Raw genomic sequence first — 7,364 nt, 5'->3', positions numbered from 1 at the left:
TTGCAGTTTATGACTTAAGAAAGATATTATGTGAGCTTTCTGGTTTATAATTTTTGGTCTAGAGATAATTGCTTAAACAAAATTTTATGTTAACTTTCTCGTGTATAGCTTTTGGTTTACAGTTAATTGCTGAAATTTTTTTTATGAGAACTTAATGGTTAATTTCTTGTTTGCACTTAGTGGCTTAAACTAAATGTTATGGGAACTTTACGGTTTATAGTTTTTGGTTTACATAATCAAAATTCATAGTTTATGGTCATTCAAAATTTGATATTAAAAAAATATGTCAAGGTCCCCAATGCTTACGATTTATAGTTCGTGATTTAACCCAAATTTACAGCTTATGGCTTTCAGTTGTTCAAAATGAGATATTGAAAAAATATGCAAAGAGCTCCAATTCCTTTACTTACGATTTATGCTTAATGGTTTAATCCGAATTATGAATTTTACAACTGCTTCTGCGTGTGGTAAATCTTTAAATGAGTTTCAAATAAAGATTACCCATGCCTACAGTCGTATTTCCAAATGGATTGATGCATATAAACTAGTGCTTAATAAGAAAAAACTAAACTTATTATTCTTTGTAGAGTTGGTTGCAGGTTTCCACAACTGACTAACATGCTTGAAAATGGTTTATCGTCTATTGAAAGAGCCTGAAGTATTCGTTATCTGGGTGTGGTTATCGACGAGAATCTTTCATGGAAGGATCACATAATGTAATGTGAAATAATCATATATCACATAAATGTTGTTCGTGCCTAAGCATAACGAGGCGTTGGTATTATGAACCAGCTAAAACATTTAATTCCTTACTCCGCACATAAGTCACTTAATTTTACTTTGGAACAATCACATTTTGATTATGAGGAATTGGTTTACGTAAATAAACTTCAGTCTAATAGTATCAATCCACTTCAAAAGATACAGAATAAGGCTGATCGTGTCCTTAAGAGCTTTAAAAATTAAAAATTTATTTTGGTGTAGGATGGTGTCTTTTATTTATAATTTTTTGATTGTTTGGGTATGGTCTTTCTGCACTCCCTGCCCACTGTAGCCAGATAATTGGTATTGTTATGTTATATTGTTATCTCTTACTAGGTTGCTATCTACAACTACAACACGGATGTTTAGGTATGGTCTTTCTGTACTCCCTGGCCTTGGTAGCCTGATATTTGGCATTTTTATTTTTATGTTTCATTGTTTTGTTTATTTATATTATATTTTTTTTTTTATTTTGTTATAGTCTTTCTGCACTCACTTCCCACTGTAGACTGATAATTGTTTTTTTTATTGTTATGTTATATTGTTATTGGTATTGTGATTTTATTTTTTAGTTTATATTATATTTATATAGTTATGTTGTCATGGTCTTTCTGCACTCCCTTCCCACTGTAGCCTGATAATTGGTAGTGTTATTTTTATTTTATGTTTGTATTGTTATGTTACGTTATATTGTTATGTTATGTTATATTATATTGTTATTGATATTGTCTTTCTGCAATCTGTTCCCACTGTAGCCTTATAATTGGTATTGTTATGTAATGTTATATTTTATTTTATATTGTTATGGTCTTTCTGCACTCCCTTCCCACTGTAGCCTGATTATTTGTATTGTTATGATATGTTATGTGTTATATTGTCATGTTCTTTCTGCACTCCCGTCCCACTGTAGCCTGATAATTGTTATTTTTATTTAATGTTATATTGTTATGGTCTTGCTACACACCCTGCCTACTGTAGCCTGATAATTGGTATTGTTATTATTATGTTATATTGTTATATTGTGTTATATGTTATATTATATTGTTATTGTTATATTGTTATGGTCTTTCTGCACTCCCTTCCAACTGTAGCCTGATAATTGTTATTGTTATGTTATATTGTTATTGTTATATATTATATTGTTATGGTCTTTCTGCACTCCCTTCCCACTGTAGCCTGATAATTGGTATTGTTATGTAATGTTATATTATATTGTTATGGTCTTGCTGCACACCCTGCCCACTGTAGCCTGATAATTAGTATTGTCTCAAAAGAACATGTGCTGACGATATGTTGGGTGGCAAGTAAATGGTATATAGTGGCGAGTCAATGTAGCGCCGTAGATGTTAGACTTTTACAGTGAGAGAAGGAGGCGATACCCAAACTCTTGTCTGTAGTGATTTTTGTTCGTTTCAAGCTTGATTTGCATATTCAATTCAAGTTTCCCTCGTTTTAAGATTTATTTATTCATTTACATTAATATCTACTGCATGTTTGTTTGCATTGATTGTTTATTTAATTTCTGTTAGAGGCGGCGGCGTTCGGTCGACTTTAAATTAATTTTACGGCAATTCTTTATTGCGTCAACCGCAAAGTCGGAGCTTTTCCTTCTCATGTGGTTTAGTATTTCGATTTTCCTGATTAAAAATCAAGCAAGGCCCGAATTTTCGGGTATTTCCCCGAAAATCAATGTGTCACCCCGAAAAAAAATTTGGTTCCCAAAATCCAAGAAAATCATGCAATTAAGGTGCCACCCCTAGCGATTTATCACCAGTGATTTTCCCAGCCAAATATTACTTTGCATAACATAATTCTTCACTACTCTCGTGTTTATTAATGTTCGTCTCTTTTGTTACTTTGCATAAAAACCAGACAGATGCAATATGCAAATGCAAATATTGCAATATACACAGTTCTTCATATGTTGACAAAAAGAGGATCGTCTTTATGAAATGAGTTTAAATAATTTCGAATGCAGTTTCCCAAGCGCTATTTCTTACATCATTCGTAGTCAACAATTTTTCAGCCTTCAGTTGGATTTTGAAATTGATAGCCGACAGGTTGTTTCTACAGCTGAATTATAAGTTTGCAGAATTTTTTTTTCTTTTGCTGTTTTTAGATAAATTTCCTTAATGTATAATACTCAACTGTTTAATGCCTGATATAAATTATAATCTTCTTTATTAAATAATTTACCCCCCCCCCCCCAAAAAAAACCATGTATTTATACAAAAATTATCAAAATACTAAGCTATGAACAAGGTTGGGGAATTAAAGATTGAAACGGAAGATACCCCAGAACATACGAGTCATACATAATTTTTACATTATGATCTATAGGGGGGTGTGGATTGAGGGGGCTATCATTTTTAAATGATAATAACTCATTTTTTTTCATTGAAAGCAGGGATGCCAAAAAGATAATTAGTATTTTAATTTAAAGTGGAGACAGAAGAAAATGATATTAAATTCCCTGGGAAACCATTGAAATATTTCGATAGACCCAGGGCCCACCATTGGGACTTGTTCATTGTCTTGGGTATTTTGCGATTTCTCATAGGCTACTGGCCTAATTTGGCTTTTACGTGTGCTCCCTGTTAATTAGATTCTTTGGATCTTATTGAATGCAGCGGCGAATCTATGACTCAGTTTTCCAATAATTTCAGGTATATCTGAATAATTTATAATTTTTTGTTGTCGTATTTTTACCAATGTATTAATAAACTCAATTTTTTTTTTCAATGAACACTAAGCTGTTTAAAGTTATTTTGCGTGTTTTTTTGAACCATATATTGACATAGTTAATTCTCACGTAAATTATTTTTATAATTTAAAGCTGAGACAGCATACTATCAAGGTGGTATCCAGAGGGGGGGGGGGGTGGTGAGCTAAAATATTTAAAAGATAATACCTCGATTTTTTTTCATTTTTTAAAGCAGGGATGCCAATAAGTTATTTTTTTTATTTAAAGTAAATACGGTATCCTATCAAGATAGTATCCAGGGGGGGGGGGTAGAGGGCTGGATGTTAATTAAATTATATTAAGGTTATTTTTTTATTGAAAGCAGGGATGCCAAAAAGTTGAAAAGTTGACAAAAATTAACAAGATTTTACTGAGTTATACTTGATACAGCACTTGTATAGTTTTATTGTCCAAAGGGAAAGGGACATATGTGTCCAACCCGTTTTTTTCTTATTGATGAAACGGGTTTACTTTGAAAACATTCATTTATAAGTGCCAGGCAGATTCACACTAAAACGAAATGGTGTGACGAAAGCGAAACCAACCTCCCCACCTAACGCTGCGCTCGAGTGGCAATGACGTCCTTGGTCCAGTGCCCAAGTTACATTAAAAGGCCAGGTCATAATAAAAGCTGTCAATTTGGGAAGTTCAAAGACGAGTCTTTGACATTCTTGTGACCTCAGGGTAATAGGTGTTGCAAGTTTCTCCCTTATCTAGAGTGGTTTAAAAAATGAGATCACCCCAAAAAATGATTACCAAAAATATGCACAAACATAGCAAATGTAACATTTGGTATATTATAACACTTTTTTCAAGAAATCAAAGAAAAGCAAAAAAGGCTAAAAGCTACTACGCTTGAAATCTATTTAAAAAAGAAACTCTTAGGAGATTTTCATGGATATAACCATAGCAGAAGCTTTGAGCCTGGGTTGGGATCAAAGGGGAGTCTGAGTCTTTTGACCCGGGAGGACTTATTGTTGCGAATTTCTTAAATTTGGTAATTTTTGTAATAATTTGGAAATATTCATCATGCATTTCTCCATTAGATAAATTTAATCCTTTTAGATACAGTTTATAATTTGACTGATATTAGGTATTTACGAGTTTATAATTTGGAATGAATCCCCAAAAGAAAAAATTAATAATATCTAAGAGAGCAGCCAAAAGCAATAAAAAAGCAGCAGTTGAGCCTTAGCCAACATGACATATATTCTATAAAGAAGCCAAAAAAAACTTTAAAATGCATTTTTTTTAAATTGTTATTAAAAACCTGTTTTTAATATAAGGCTTTTTATGAATCCAAAAGAGCAAAAAAAAACAATCAATATCAAAGTCACCCATTTCAACTGTTTTAAAGGTGAAAAAACAGATATGAAAAAATTAAGCTTCTAAGTTCAAAGTTATATTCAAAGTTTTACCCAGATAACTGACGAATTTTGTGATACGGTATTTGAAGTTTTTAATGCAGTAATGCTCGATGAAAAAATATCGATTAATTTTGATAATTATTTATGTTAAGAATAAATAGCTAATAGATACTTCAACTACTCGTATTATGCAGGTGTTCTGAAACGCCCCAGCCATTTCGTGTCTACCCGATTGCAACTTCTCTTGATGACTAACGAAGAAAACCAGTTTCCAGCCAGCGACTTGTGAATGTTCTAACCCATGAATAGGCTCAAATCTGTTGTAGATTTAAGCTGTGATTTGAGAAAGACTGATGAAAACATTAATGTTTGCGGTACAAATTGATCGCGCCGGCGGCACGCCACCGACACCTTACCGGTGGCGCAGCGGCGGTGCGCTGTTTTGGCCCCACCACCACCGGTCTTCCCTCATCGGCGCGGTACCGGGGTCTAATCCCAACACCTACTAGAAATTTCAGCTCTACAAATACAACCCATTTAATCGATTGCCTAAGAACCACTGACTGGTCCGATGTTTTAAATTGTCAAGAGGTAAATTCTGCCACAAATGGTTTTGCGCAACGACTAAGTGAGATTATCCATTCAACTTTTCCTATTCGTAAACCTAAACGAAAAACTATCCCTACATGCCCCTTGATGTCAAACAGCTTCATTTTCTCCTCATATCTAAATAACAAATTATATAAGTTATCCTGTATGACCAGTAGTGAGATTGACCCATCAAATTCCAAAAATTATAAAAACTTATACAATAAACTCATCCTTGAAACAAAGAAAAATTAATATTATACTCCAAAAGGAGCGCCTTAGCTCCGCCTTCGAGTTCAACTGAGATAGACCTTCGCAATCGCCTCGATTAACCAAAACAAACCCAGTTGACGTTAGCATTCGCTTTGATTCAGACCAAATTAAATAATGAGTGATAGTGAGTTAGTGATTGGATTGTTGGACAATTTAGTCGATGAAGATTATGATCGTGAGAGACGTGGCAGGCAATATAAAGCTCATTCGCGTCGCAGAATACTCTCAAGTGTGAGTGATAGCGATCAAACAAATGGCTCTCGGAGCCCAGAGTTTCAAACTCGTGCTCGGTATGGCTCTCGGAGCCCTGAAATTAGTTCTAGGAACGAAAAATCTTGCTCTCAGAGCCCCACAAAAATCTAGGACACAAAGCGGAAGGCTTCTCCGGAAAAACACAAAGGTAAAAGATTAAAAGAAGACACGTCAAATAACGCTCTATTCAAAAAGATTTCTGAAGAACGTTCTGGTACCAAACAGGGTCCTAAGATCCATAAGAAACTTGCCAAAGTTGCAAATAGAGCTTTTTCTGAGCCTTTGGAAATAGTGAAGCTAAACGAGTTATTTGAGCACCACCCTAGGCCTGCTAATACCGAAAAAATTGTTCCACCAAATGTGAATAGAGAAATCTGGGCTATTCTCTCATCACAGGCTAAACAGAGGGATGCTAAGGCCCTTCAAGTGCAGCGGACAATTGCTCACTCAACATTTTTGTTTTAGAGGCAGCAAATGCGATTCTTGAGATAGAAAATGAGCATATTAAAGAAAAAGTTGTCAAAAACCTTACAGATGCAGTTCACATGCTTGGCCTCACCAATTACGATCTAAGTTTAAAAAGACGTCATGCGATGAAATTTGAATTGAGCCCAGATCCCACTGTAGCATCAGCTTTATGTGCCCCTGAAGTCAAAGTCACGGAGTATCTTTTTGGCAAAGATATTGCCAAAACAACGTCTAAAGCTAAATCCGTGGCGGATTTGAAAAAATCTTTTGGAAAACCAAAAAACGTGCAAGGGGGGGCCTACCGTTATCGCCGATGGCAGAACGAGGCCCCCCGTCCAAATTATCGCAGAAAGCAGGGCCAGGACCGTCAAGAGAGGTCCAAATTCCAGAAATTCTAGAATTTCCAGAAAAGGGATCGCAAATAGCTGGTATGTACTATTTATCATACCCCGACCTTGATTTTTATGATTTTGTTGTTAATTTCAATAGACAGTCACAACATTTTGCTGATAACTTTAAAGCTGGGAGAATTAGTAAGTACATCTCAGAATGGCAGTCAATAACCAGTGATTTGAATATTTTGAATATTGTGGCCTCAGGCTATAAGATTGAATTTGAGAAAACACCACTAAAAGCTTTGAAAACAAAAAACAAAAGTTTTACGTTTGAAGAAATAGAGGCTATAAGACAGGAAGTTGATATTTTATAGCATAAAGGTGTTATTATTAAAGTACCCGAATTCAGAATAAAGGAAATACATTGTATTTCTCCCGTTTTTACAGTCCCAAAGAAAGATGGGTCTACCCGGTTTATTCTTAACCTTAAAAATTTAAATGAAAACCTTAAATATTGCCATTTTAAAATGGAAAGTGTTCATTCTGCGATTCTTTAGATGACAAAAAATTGTTAGA

At 34.4% G+C, this 7,364-nt stretch overlaps 1 pseudogene; it reads left to right on the top strand.

Annotated features, from left to right (window-relative positions):
- Positions 1 to 5,819: 5,819 nt before the first annotated feature.
- On the top strand, positions 5,820 to 6,878 carry LOC148939095 (uncharacterized; annotated as a pseudogene).
- The last annotated feature ends 486 nt before the right edge of the window (positions 6,879 to 7,364 follow it).

The sequence above is a fragment of the Artemia sp. Qi Xiang Cuo genome, unplaced genomic scaffold (genome assembly GCF_049724085.1).
Source record: "Artemia sp. Qi Xiang Cuo unplaced genomic scaffold, ASM4972408v1 HiC_scaffold_22, whole genome shotgun sequence".
NCBI classification, from domain to species: Eukaryota; Metazoa; Arthropoda; class Branchiopoda; order Anostraca; family Artemiidae; genus Artemia; species Artemia sp. Qi Xiang Cuo.
This window is presented reverse-complemented; position numbering and strand designations above follow the sequence as displayed.